Source organism: Camelus dromedarius, chromosome 15 (assembly GCF_036321535.1).
Source record: "Camelus dromedarius isolate mCamDro1 chromosome 15, mCamDro1.pat, whole genome shotgun sequence".
Taxonomy (NCBI): domain Eukaryota; kingdom Metazoa; phylum Chordata; class Mammalia; order Artiodactyla; family Camelidae; genus Camelus; species Camelus dromedarius.
In genome coordinates, this window is record NC_087450.1 from 18,545,804 (window position 1) to 18,560,403 (window position 14,600).

A 14,600-nucleotide genomic window follows, 5' to 3' on the forward strand; every position below is an offset into this window, starting at 1 on the left:
CTCAGAACAGTACCTGGCACATAATTGGTGCTCAATAACATTGCTGAATAAATGATTAAGGTGGGGAAGTTTTGCTTAGGATATATTTTAAAGTTATTTTTCTGCTTTTCATGTTGGCAGCATGCTTCTCACTTTTCTGTATTTTGGTTCTTTAGTCAGTTTTCTTATGTTGTTTTCTGAACCAGACAGCTTCCTGTGAGGCATATTAAAGGTTTCAAAAATTAGGTTAAAAAATAAATTAGTTGTTCCTGGCAAATAGCACCATGAAATGCATGGTTTAACTTTAAATTTTCTGAAGATTCTGTGAGTTTCAAGTGCCTGTTACCCATCTGGATCATGGTTGGTAGTGTAACCGGCAGTAGCACTGTACAATCTGATAGATACAATTTGCAAAATTGTTTTTTGGAGATAGGTTTTGTTGTTAAGTATTTAAAATTTTTCTCTCAAATGTCAACTTTGATAGTTTAAGAGACCAGTGCACATTTGCCTGGTTATGAAGCAGTTGCTTTAAATGGTCCCTTATTAATTTCTTACCATGATTTTATAGTGCTTCTTGTAGACTGGCACTCAAGCAGCTATTTGGTCAGTCAACTCTTTGGTCCAGCCCTGGAATATGGATTGGTATGACTACAGGAGAATTTAAGTGTGATACTAAGAATTTGAGGAGTTCTTGGCTGATGTCCCTTATTGGTGAATTAGGAGGCAAGGTCATTTGCTTTCTACTAATGGGAGAAATAGCAAAATGGGAGGTTTGAGGAAAGCAGTGAAGAATGGGAGAGAATTGACCAGGGAAGTGAAGAAGTGTTATTAGGTAGAGTTGAGGACCAAACTGAGATTGGTGCTGCTAAAATGTATCGTTACCTATCTGTTCACTTGTGTGAACAACTGGAATGGTAAATTGAGAGTAATATAATAGACAATTCTTATTTTCATTAGTTCTGTATAATATGTTTGAAAATTGAAGTGGAAAAAGACTATCAGATGAGGTTTTCAGTGTATGTTGATGTAATATATGAGATAACTACAACATAAAGGGGGAGGGTAAAGGGATGTATGTGGTGGTAATGTTTCTACTTTCCACTTGAATTGTTAAAACTGATTCTAAGAAGACTGAAAGTTAAGTCAGTTTATTCTAATCCCTAGAGCAACCACTAAAAAAACCCACAAATATAATAAATACACAGATATATAATAAACACTACAAATAAATTGAAATGAAATACTAAAAATATTTAAATAATCTAAAAGGCAAGAAAGGGGAAAACAGAGGGAAAAACAAAACAATAAAATGGTAGTTTTCAATGCAAACATAACAATATTTTTATTAATTTAAATGCTCTAAACACAACAAAAGATAGCAGTTGTCAGATTCAATAATAATAAAAAGACTTCATTCTGTCTACAAGAAAACCATTTTATTTATTTTTAAAATTTCAGTTTCTCAGTCAACAGTAGCTACATTTCAACTGCTCACTAGTTAAAAATAAAACATTTCCATCATCTCAGAAAGTTCTTTTTGATAGTGCTTGCCTAAATATAGATGGCTAAGAAGACTTATTTTTTAAAGACTTAAAAATTTTTTATATTTCTGATCTTTTTTTGGGGTGGAGTGTGTTTATTTATTAATTTATTTTAACTGAGGTAGCTGGAGATTGAACCCAGGACCTCATGCATGCTAAGCATGCACCCTACCACTGGGCTATACCCTTCCCCCAAGAAAACCATTTCAAATGTAATTATATAGGCAGGTTAAAAGAAAAAGATGGAAAAAGATAAATTGTGCCAATACTAATAAAATATTTGGAGTGGCTATATTAATATCAGAAGTCTACTTTGACTTCAGAACAAGGAAAATTAACAGGGATATTATGTGTTGATAAAGGACCAAGAAGACTTATCAATTCTAAGTATCTATGCACCCAACTACAGAGCTTTAAAGTACATGATGCAAAAACTGGTAGAACTGAAAGAAGAAATGAGCAAATTCACTTCTGGGTGAAAATTTCAACATTTTCTGGTAAGTAATAAAACAAGTAGAGAGAAGGTCAACAAAAGATATAGAACAGCTAAATAACACCATTAATCACTGGATCTAACTGAATTTAGGAAGCACAGCACCCAGCAAAGCAAAATATCCATTCTTTTCAAGTGCTTATAGAACATACAACAAGATCAGGGGTTAGCAAATGTTTTGTGTAAAGGGCCAGATAATAAATGTTTCAGACCTTGTGAGCTGTATGGTCTCTGTCACAAGTATTCAACTTTGCCTTTGTAGTGCAAAAGCGATTTTAGACAGTTCATAAGCAAAAGAGTTATGTTCCAATAATACTTTATTTATGGACACTGAAATTTGAATTTCATGTAATTTTTGCATGTCATGAAATGTTCCTCTTTTGACATTTTCAGCCATTTAAGATATAAAAATAATTCCTATTTAATGGGCCATACAAAAACTGGCAGGGGCTGGATTTGGTGCACAGGCCATAGTTTGCCTCCTTTAATCAAGATAAACCTATCCTGGGTCACATAACAAACCTTAAAATTAAAAAAAAAAAAAAGGAAATCATACAAAGTTTATTCTTTAACAATAATGGGATTAAACCATAAAGCACTATTAAAAGATGTCTGAAGAATACACAGATATTTGGAAATTTAAAAACGTAGGTCTAAATAACCTGTGAATCAAAGAAGTCTCAAGGGAAATTACAATAGTAATTACAATTACAATAGTTTGAATTGAATGAAAATGAAAATACAACATATAAAACTTGTGGGATGCATAAAGAGAAGGAAATTTGTAACACTAAATTGATTGCACTTAAAAATAGAGGGAAATTTATAGCACCAGATGCTTATAGTATTAGCAAGGAAGATCTCATCTCAATAATCTAAGCTTCTATCTTTGGGCTTTCTGTATAGAAGATTCCTTTCTTTCATTATGCTGTTGTATGATTTTCTGATTGACTTGCTATTTCATTTATTGTGCCCTTTTTAAGGTACAGATTCCTATCCTGACTTTCTGTCTACCCTAATCCAATATGGATGAATTCTCCCTGGCTTCTTATCTGAGACTGATTTGTCTTCTCAGAGCTATAGTTGGGAGGTTGGATTACATGTTATATTTGCTTCTTATACTCTTACAGTTGGGAGGGTTAGGAAAAAAGGAAGGGTAATTCAGCTGAAGTTTGTGTAGCCTTTTCTAAAGGACATGGGTTTTGCTTTTGAGATTTTAAGTGTCTTGGACTAGGGTTCATTCCTTCTAACAAGGAGGTATCCTATCTTGTGTTGGATACCCTCAAAGTTGATATGGTTTCTTCCAATTTGGTGTATAATCTAATGCCTTTTTTTCCACTAGGGAGAAACATTTTGCTTATTTCTACTTCAACATTTACAGTGTATAATAGTCAAGATTAATATGGATGTTTTCATTTTAGATGATACAGAATAGATTGAGAAGCAGTTTAAAAATAATAAATAAAATGGTAATACATACTATAAAAATTGTTCAACATAAAAGAAAGGCAATAAAACAACCTGTCAAATTTATGAAACAAAAAACAAAAGCAATTTATTGAGGATGAAGGATAAAAAACACTCACATTCAAATGTTTTTCCTGAGAATTTGTATTAAGCTTTATGGAAAACAATGTGACTATGTTTCACAATTCTTTAAAATATTTATTTTGTTTCACACAGCAATCCAGCTCTAGGAATTTGTCTTAGGGAAATAATCAAAAATATGTATATAAAAATAATACAAAGATGTCAGTGTTAATACAAACCCTAAACTGGAAACATACCTAAATGTTGATCAACAGATGAATGTTTAATTGTAATTAGAATATATTTACTTAAAAAAGCAGGATACTAAACTATATATACTATGTGATCCTGGTTTAATTTAAAAATATATTCACAAAAAAAGAGAGTTGAAGGAAATAGAAATTTTACTTTTTGTTGTTTACAACTTTTATGTATTTTTTAAAAATTCTATAATATATAGTATAAATTTAGAGAGAAATAAAAATAAAGTTAAATTATACCTAATCTTAATGAAATAAATATAAAGAAAATGAAGGCAAATTTAAGAAATATTAATATTTAAGAGGATAAAAATAAGAATTTGAAGTGAAAAGATAGCAATCTCATACCATCAGAATGGCTAAGGTCAAGAAGACCACCAATAACAAATGTTGGCAAGGATGTGGAAAAAAGGGAACCCTTATACAATGTTGGTGGGAATATAAATTGGTACCACCACTGTGGAAAACAGTATGTGGGGGTGGTTTCTTGAAAAACTAAAAATAAAAATACCGTATAATCCAGCAATCCCACTCCTGTAAATATATCAGAAGAAAATAAAAACACTAATTCAAAATGATGTATGTATCCCAGTGTTCATAGCAGCATTATTTACTGTAGCCAAGATACGGAAGCAGCCTAAGTGTCCATCAACAGATGAATGGATAAAGAAGACATGGATAAACAATGGAATATTACTCAGCTATAAAAAAAGAATGAAAATTTGCCATTTGCAGCAGTATGGATGGACATAGAGGTTATTATGCTTAGTGAAATAAGACAAAGAAAGAAATACTGTATGTTGTCACTTATATGTGGAATCTAAAAAATAAAACAAACTAGTGAGTATAACAAAACAGAAAAAAGACTCACACTTATAGAGAACAAACTCGTGGTTACCAGTGAGGAGAAGAATGGGAGAGGGGCAAAACATGGATAGGGGATTAAGAGATACAGACCACTATATATAAAATAAGATACAGAGATATACTATATAGCACAGGGAATATAGCCAATGTTTTGTAATAACTTTAAATGGAATATAATTATAAAAATATTGAATCACTGTGTTGTACACCTGAAACTAATACAATGTTGTAAATCAACTATATTTTAATTAAAAGTGAAAAGATACAAAAATATTGTGACAACAGTATAGGCTAGTAATCAATATGGAGTAAACCAATTAAAACCAGAAAGTAAAAGATTAATATAGTGATGAAGTATCTTCAGATGATAAATGTAAGATTAAGATATTTAAAAAATAAAATTGAACAAAAATGGAGGAGATACTCAAATCTTGACATTAACATCCTGTAAGAATAAGAATGGAAAGTGTCTTCTGAGCTGAGGAAACTTCACAGCTTGAGTGTCTCACTGCAGATTGCAAAGGGATACCTATTTAATAGTACCGTTTCTCTCATACTTCTCACATTTGGAAAAGCATCAGTTCTCAGATATTTTAAAGGAAATATGAAAGAGTGTGCTTGTTTCTTCATTCTGTCATGTTTCAAGTCCTTAATTATTTTGTAAAACTCTGTGTATGAAATGTTTTGTGAATCACTGTCATAATCAAGGAATGTTTGGTTGTAACAGCAGAAAGCCATTCAAAAAGCTTCAAGTAAAAGGGTAAGGAGAGTTGATATCTTAAAAGGACATTTCATTTCATTCAATTGTTGGCAGTCTACAGGAAACAGTTCTCTGGAACCAGCAGTCTTGTTGACATTTCTCTGCATGCTTGCTTCTCTCTTCTCGTTATAAATTGACTTTCCTCCTCACACATTCGTCTGCACATGGCTTTATCATGACCATCTCAAAATGATAGCCTAAGACCTAGAGTCTACATGACTTCTGACTCTTCCCACAATTTTGTGTCCATGGTCTAATTCCTGATCCCCAGGAGAGAGCAATAAATTACTTCAATCAGTTGTATTCTGGAGGTATGGTTGGGAGTGAGGGCACAGGGTCAAATGACACAAAGAACATGTTCTTACTGGGTTACAGCAGGGCAGGTTTTCAAAGAAAACATTTTTGGCATCTCTTGTATATGTCGTGAATTATTTTTTTATACTTAATGTGAATAATTACAGAGTAAAAAAAAAGGGATCTTCTTTTTAGTCTGACGGTATCTTTCATGCTACCTGTGAATTATGTAAGCATGTGAGCACAGCTCTCCTCTCTTGATAGTAGTAACTTCATTAAATGATCACAGAATGAGAATATGCTGACTTCTAGATAGAATGAATCTTTATTTAAGGTTTAATTTTTTATATTAAATGTTATAAGATGAAGACTTTAATTCACCTCTTAAAATTAAATACGACATTTATTTGACATTTTCAAATAAGGAGGTCCACTCGTGTTATATAGACATTTTTTGACATTTAACATTTTGAAATAAGTTCCTGCATGTCATATATGTTAAAGCCTAATATTTTAGGAAAACCATTTTTGATCTATTTACATTTAAGCATCACTTCCTGTATAATTTAAAAATCTGAATTCCTTTTAGATAAGAATAAACAGATTATGATATACTGGTAAGGATTAAGCTTCACTGTCTTGTGTCAGATTAATCCCTCATACATAGGTCATCACTTAAACTGACAGAAATATGGCTGCAATTCAGCAAAGAAGGGCAGTGGATAAGTTATTTTATGTAGGATGGATTCTATGGTTCTTGACTAGTTATATAATTATAAAAAAAAGGCTCTGTGACATTTTGAAAAAGAAAATTGATGATTATTTAACTAGGATTATAGTTCTGTTATTAAAATACGGGAAAATCTTGCTACTTCTGAAAATTAGATCTTTTTTGGAGTTTTTAAAAGGAGATAACAGATCTCAAGGTACTTCTTTCAGAGCTTTCATATTATAAGATAAAACTATGTTACATACTTTTAAAATTGTGCTAAAATACACATAAAATATATCATCTTAACCCTTTTTAAGTGTATAGTTCAGTAGTATTAAGTATATTCACGTTATTGTACAGCCAATCTCCAGAACTTTATCCTGCGAAACTGAAACTCTGTAACATTAAATAGCTCCTCTCAATTTCCCCAACATCCTGGCAGAATGGCAACCACTATTCTACTTTCTGTTTCTATGATTTTGACCACTCTAGATACCTCATAAAAGTGAAATCACACAGTATTTGTCCTTTTGTGACTGGCTTCTTTCACTTAGCATAATGTCCTCAAGATTCATCCATACTATAAGCTTATATCAGAATATCTTTCTGTATTAAGACTGAATATTCTTTTGTATGTATATTACACATTTTGTTTATTTGTTCATCCTTTGGACATTTGTGTTGCTTCCACCTTTCGGCTTTTGTGAACAATGCTGCTACGAACAGGGATGTACAGATATTTGAATCTATACTTTCCGTTCTTTTGTGTATATACCAGAAATGGAATTGCTGGGGCATATAGTAATTCTGTTTTTAATTTTTCTTAGGACACACTATACTGTCTTTCATTGTGGCTATACCATTTTACATTCTTGCCAGCAGTCACACAGATTCCAATTTTTCCATATTCTTGCTAACACTTTCTTTTTTCTTAATAACCTTCCTAATGTGGTGAAGTGATATCTCATTATGGTTTTGACTTGCATTTCCCTAATGATTAGTGATGTTGAGTATCTTTTCATGTGATTATTGGCCATTTGTATATATTCTTTGGAGAAATGTCTATTTAAAGTTCTTTGCATGTTTTTGAATTGAGTTGTTTTTTGTTGTTGTAGGATAGGAATTCTTATCAGATATATAATTTGCAGATATTTTCTCACATTCCATAGGTTGCTTTTACACTCTGTTGAAAATGTCCTTTGACGAACAAAAATTTTAAATTTTGATGTAGTCCAGCTAATTTATTTTTACCTTTGTTGCCTGTACTTTTGGCATCACGTCCAAGAAATTATTGCCAAATCCAATGTAATGAAGCTTTTCCTCATGTTTTTTCTGAGAGTTTTATATAAATTGGGTCTTACATTTAGGTCTTAGATCTATTTTGAGTTAACTTTTATATATGGTATGAGGTAAGGGTCCACCTTCATTCTTTGGCATGTGGATATCCACTTTTCCCAACACTAGTTGTTGAAAAGACTGCCCTTTCCCCATTTAATGGGTTTCACATTCTTGTTGAAAATCACTTGATTATATCTGTGAGGGTTTATATCTGGGCTCTCTGTTCTATTCCATTGGCCTGTATGTCTGTACATACTTTATTTTAAAGTAATATAGTTGATAAAATTTTAGAATATAACATCATTTGTAAAATTTGATAGTTCTTGTCTTCACTGACATGTAGATACTTGATAAGAAAATATAGTATATGTTTTAGTTATTTGGCTTTTTAGTGAACCCAAACCATTTAGATACAGGTGTTCCAAACACAGTTTATTCTGGTAATCAGGCACAGTGTCATAACTAATGTGAATTATTGTGGAAACTTTTTGGGATCTGAGAATGTTGGAGAATAATTGAAAAAGTTCATGGATCTATTCCTGAAGGAGAAAGTATGAGCCTGTCAGTCCTAGTGCTGATGCTACCTAGCTGTTCTTGTCAGTGCCACTATTCTCACTTTAGAGCTGTGGAGGCTCATTCATAATCCTTTCAGTCTGTAGCAGAGCAGAAATATCAATTTATTGGAATAATTAATAAACATCCCCAGCTGCATAACATTTGGAAAGCACAACATTTATAAGTCATGGACATTGTTGAATATATCATGTATAATACATTGCTACTATCTAAACTTGGTTTTCTATATATTTGAGTTAATTTTTCCAGAAGCATGTGAAGTGGGGAAAATGGGCTGTTTATCTAAGAACTAAGTTTTGTTTAATTTTCACCTAGATAATTGGCAAACCTATCATCAACATCATCATCATTATATAGAACAAAATAGTTTTATTTATATCCATATTTTATCTTAACATTTCATTAGAATTTTTACTCTTTAGCATAGACTGTGGTCTACTCACCAAGGACCTAGAAATAGTACTTGAACTTTTCTACCAGTCTCTCTCTTTGTCATTGAAGACAGTGGTTAAATGAACAAAAGGATATGGTAGATTGGAAAATGTGTTTGGTATTTCTGGGTAATGACTGTTTACTAGAAAATCTGGAGAAACTATTGCAATCTTGGCAGAACAATATCTTTCTCAATGTAATTTTTCCTTAAAAATTTAGTTAACTTTTGATTGTGATAAAGAAAAGAATAGTAAAAGAAAAATTCACTGGTAACTTTCCATCTCTTTTTAATATGGCTCAGGTATGATGTATTACTAAAACTTTTCTAGAGCAGTAGCACATTGAAAAAGCTAATTTGGGTTTCACCTTTATCACACCCTCTCATAGAGGTACAGATGAATAGGAAGTAGGGAGAAAAATCTGAAGTATAAAAGAATTCAATCTAATTAACTTTTAACTATAAGATTTAAATATATAATTTACCTCATGTACAATATTTGGAAATGTTGATTATTATAGACATTTACAATTATAAAATATGTCCTACCTGCTAATGAATGGGTGCCAAGAACTGTGAATGGTCTGAGATTTTTACCCTACTTGTAAGCCAAAAAGTTACTAAACTACAGTTTCATGCAGGTAGAAGACACGGAACTCCTGGGTCAGAGACAAAAGAGAGTTTATTACTTAAAACAATAGAAGCTAGAGTATCAACTTTTTTTGGGGGCGGGGCACTGATTTCCTGAGCCCCATTACCACAGAGTGATGTGAAGAGGGACAGGTGACACCTCCACACTCAGTGGGCTGTGTAAAGGATAGAAACACTGAGCTTAGGGAATTCAAATCTTTTTTAATGGGCAGTAAGCATGCTTGCCCTTTGCTCCAGAGGAAGATAGTGTCTGTGTTCCAAGTAGCAGTCAGTGCCTCATATCAGTAATTCAGGAGACCCCTGGAAAACAGTGGGACTGGGCTTTTTGCTTAATAAATATTTTGTTCATCATGTAAGTTAATAATGTAAATAGTATCACAAGAGCTGTTTAAAATACTTGGAAGAACCAAGTTTAAATATTCTACTTTTGAATCACCTAAAAATTGTACAATTTAAGAAACTTCAAAATTTTTACATTATTGAAAATAAGTTAAAGACTTCTACTTAGGGTGACTTTGGTGTTATGCTGCATATTTTTTGAACCAAATAAAGCTGTACTTTGAAAACACTCTGAATTTCAATGTTTTACCTAATTCATATTGTTTTTCCTCTTTTTAATCCATACAGAGATTTTAATCTACATCAGGCCATGAAAAGTTTAGATGTGAAAAATGTGGGTTTCTTTTTAAAGTGAAAAACAAGTTTCTTATTATTTATACCAAACCAAAGTGAACCATTCTGAGAGAACCACCATCTCCAATTTCCTGAAAGTAAACAAATAAAAATAATTAAAATCATGTTTAAGCAGAGTTAAAAAATTAACTTAATATTTATATCCTTAATATTATTATCTTATTTAAAAACTATGAAACAAAATTTTTTAAAGTTTAAAATGAATTGTATGTATGTAAACAAGAGAACTGTGTATTTATCTTATTCTTAAAATTTTGATATAGTGTTCATAAAAATCAGTGAAGAGAAACAATTTGGAAGCATAAAAAGGTAAAGAAGGGAGGTCAAGATGTTAGTTGAAATGTGGAAGCACCTGAAGGCTCTGACAGTGAAGTGTTGCAAACTGGGTCATCATTTATGATTCCACCTATTTGATTTTACAGTACTGTTTGTTCTCAAAGGTCTCAATATTTCTTAATTGTGATGTTTTACTAAGTATTTGATAGTGGCTCTTGAGGTAGTGGTCTGTAGAAAAGATCATGCTTCTACAAGCCCTTCATAAAATTTTATGAAGCTGCAAAGGGATACTAACAAAAATTTCATCCATTTCCCATTTATCTTTCTTACTTTATTTCGCACCTCCCCACCAACCCTATCAAGTATAGAAAAACAAAGGATTTTATAATAGGATTCTGAAATTGGAGGATGTTCAAACGTTAAATTAAGGGTGAGTGATTTTATTAGAAAAAACAATACAGTGGGGATATTTTTGAAAGTTTGGAGATAACTTGGAGTTGAAATGGTAAAGGGGAAAGGTATAGAGAATAGGCATGATAGTTAATACTTAAGCTAACATGTCACAGTTGGAGACGTTTCTCTTACTGAAATTATTTTAAATTTATTCTGTAAGTTATATCTTTAAAGTTCTTTTTACTAGGAGAAGCCTTTCAGAAGGTCATAGCCTTATGCCATTTTAAGTAGTCATGTCTCAAAAACAAGCGTGGGGCTGGCAAGTAAGGGAAACATGTATAAATGCATATGCCTGTGGATCCTGATTTACACACACACGCACACGCACATGCACACACACACCCCAACCTGGAAAAACAAGTAATAGGAAGAATGAGTAATTTAATATTGCCTGGGGCTTGTGTGTGTGCTGGCAAGTACAGGGGTTTTAGGTAGCTTTCAATTTAAAAACAAAAAACCTTTTAAGCACTGACATTTTAACGAACATTAAGCTCCAACTTTTGGTTTATAAACTACTATACCAAAGTTTATTTTCTATGCTGCTAGAATGGTCAAACAACCTGGATTATTATCTTTTGGTCTTACTCACTAACTGGCAGAGATCCTAGATAAATTATTTTATTTCCCTAATATCTGGTTATAATTGTTTCTGGAATGCCAGACTGCATATCCAAGAAGTACCTGGTTCAGCCATATTCTTGATGTTCTGTAGTGCCTTCTACCTGGGCCTTAAAACTTGTCTCATGTTAGGACTTACATTTTAAAAAATAAGAGTCATAGAATTAATTTCTCAGTGATCTCCCAGGACTTAAAGTAAATCCTTCAAAGAAAAATATTTTTAAAAAATCTATCCTATTTTTGAAAAACTTACTTCTGAATATTTCCAGGGTTTCCATGACAGTGTGTTCCATGCTAAAAACCTTAACTTGTACCCTGTTCACCTTAGGAGAATATATTTATTTTCCTTAGAGGAATATTTTGATGAGTAATGCAACAGTGTATTTTGTATATTCAGTTATTTAATTATTAAAAATAAAGTACATTAATTAAATAAAATTTGGAACACAGAAAAGTAAATTACCCACAGTCCCACTAGTCATATAAAACTGGTTAAATGTGTATTTGCTTCCAGTCACTTTTTTTTCACATATATGCTTTATTTATTTCTTAAAAACAGCTGAAAGCATATTATATGTGCAATTCTATATATATTTGGTTTTGGGGTTTTTTGGCCTCACTTTCAACACTTTTCAATGCTCCCACAAAGTCTGTTTTTAATGGCTAAATTTTGTTCCATTAAATACTGTAGCTTTACTTAACCATTTCTTTTTTTTTTCTTTCAGTTAATTTTATATTGTTCCCAGTTTCTTCTTTTATATAAGTAACCCTATGATAGACATTCTTAGGCATGAGTTTTTTTCTATGTTTAGGATTATTCCCTTGGTATAGAGCTGTAGAAGTAGAATTATTAGAACAAAGCTTATGAAAGTTTAGGCTTCTGGATAAACACTTAGTAGTTTTCCTCTGTTTCTGTCCTAGTTTGGGAGGAAGTGAATTTGGTAATAGGAAGTCATGGTTTCAGTGGAGGTTGATCTTCGTTGTATTATGTGCTGAAATCATGTTCACCCTTGACTGAATGTTACATGTTAATTCCTGTAATAATTTACTACAGCACAAGGGTTTTCCCCATTCCCTCATTTGATTTCTATATAGAGTTAAGTGCATTTTCTGAGCCACACCCTACTGCTGTTACCTAATGTTGGGTGATACCAGGTCACTTTCTTTTAAATGTACACAGACTTTCATATGTAAATTCTGCAGACAAGTTGAGGTTTGCTTTGTTGCAAACTGGATTTTGGCCTGTTGCTCACTTAATTAATACAAATAACTTAAAAAAAAAAACCACACTAAGTGATCATCTCATTATTTTATGTTAGATTTCCTCTGTGTTACTAATGGTCTCTCATAAAGTTTCTGATTTGGTTCAATAGTAATTAAATCCCAGAAGTACACTATCTTAGAGATTGAAGAAAACTTGAAGGTTTCTAATCTGAAACTCTTTCATTTTCAGATAAGGAAACTGAGCCTCATGGTGGGGTGGGTATATAAGTATTTTGTCCAAAGTCACTCATTTAGAAGAAGAGCTGGAATAAGAATTTAGTTCTTGTTTTCCTCAAAGTGCTTCCCCCACATTTTTGATACATTAACAAATAACGTGTTCCACAGGCCGCTTTGTGACTAACTCCTACGATTGCATATTCCTGTCATTTTAGGGATGCCGTAGTTCACCTCTTCACAACAGGAGATGCTTTCCTGATAAAGTCAAGTTACTCAAGTTTCACTATTGAATATTAACTCTGCTTCTTGCTTATTTGGTATCTCAGAGGAATTTCTTCTTAATCAATATTTCAGAGTTTTGATGTTTTATGTTCTTTCCAGAAAATGAGATCTCAATGACTACAGTCTAGCACTTGCCAAAAGTTGGCTTGAGGCTTCTGATATCAATGAGATACAGGTTAGTAGACAAGCTAACTTTCAAACTTCCTCTGTGTTAAGTAAACCATCAGAAAGAAATGTACTTAGAACATGCCATCTCACTTTTCCACAGAACTGCCTTTGCTGAATTATTATTCAATATAATTCCCTCAGCTTTAATAGAAGATTTATAATAAAAACATCATGTGATTAGGATTTTTGTCTTTTTCAGAATCCTACTTGAAGACATGTTTAGTTTGTTTTTCAGTTTTCTAGCACAATTTTTGAGTGTGAATCCAGTACAAGAAAAATATTTCTATCCAGGAGAATTTCCTATTTGCATACTTAAAATAATCAAGTCAATCAGAACAAAAATAATGAACAGTGTTTTAGAGTTACCAAAATCTGTTTACATGACCTAATTTAATATAACAATCCTATGATGTTATTAAATGTAATTATTTCCATTTTACAGAATAGGAAATAGGTATAAAGAAGTGTATGGCAGCAGGAGACTGGGCAAGATAGCAAAGTAGAAAGACCATGAGCTCACCTCCTCTCATAGGCAAACCACAATTGCAAATATTTACAGAACAATCAATGAAAAAACCACAACCTACCAGAAAAGATGTTCTACAACTAAAGATATAAAGAGAGACCACAATGAGATGGGTAGGAGGAGTGGAGTTGCAGTATAGTCAAGTCCTATACCCTCTGGGTGGGTGACACACAAATAGGCAAATGATTACAATTGAATAGGTTGTCCCAAAGGAGTGAAGGGAATGAGCCCCACATTGGGCTCCCCAGTCGAGGGATCCTGTGTCAGGAAGACAGGCTCCCAGAATGTTTGTCTTTGAAGGCCAATAGGGCTTACTTTCAGGAGACCCAGAGGGCTACGGGAATTAGAGACTCTAAATGGGCACATTCAAAATTTTACACACTCTGGGACCCAGGGCAGAAGCAGTAATCTGAAAACAGCCTGAATCAGACAAACCTGCTGATTTTACTCTCCCAGAGAGGCAGGAGGTAACTGCAGCTCACTGGGAACAAAGACACTGGTGGCAGCCATTTTGGGGCTTTCTACCACGTGGACACAGGTGCTGGCAAGCAACATTTTGGAATCCTCACTCTAGCATATTAGCCTCAGGGCCCAGCTTTGCCTCTGCCCAACAGCCTTTAGGTACCAGTACTGGAATGCCTCAGGCCAAGCAACTAACTGGGTGAGGAGAGAGCCCCCCTACTCACGAGCAGACAGGCTGCCTTAAGACCCCC

At 32.9% G+C, this 14,600-nt stretch overlaps 1 long non-coding RNA gene across 1 annotated transcript in view; it reads right to left on the minus strand.

Annotated features, from left to right (window-relative positions):
* Positions 1 to 8,433: 8,433 nt before the first annotated feature.
* LOC135323059 (uncharacterized) overlaps positions 8,434 to 14,600 on the minus strand; it is a 43,986-nt gene continuing 37,819 nt past the window's right edge. The window contains exon 3 of the long non-coding RNA XR_010384168.1: positions 8,434 to 10,195. This is a non-coding gene — a long non-coding RNA (uncharacterized LOC135323059). The remainder of the gene's footprint in view (positions 10,196 to 14,600) is intronic.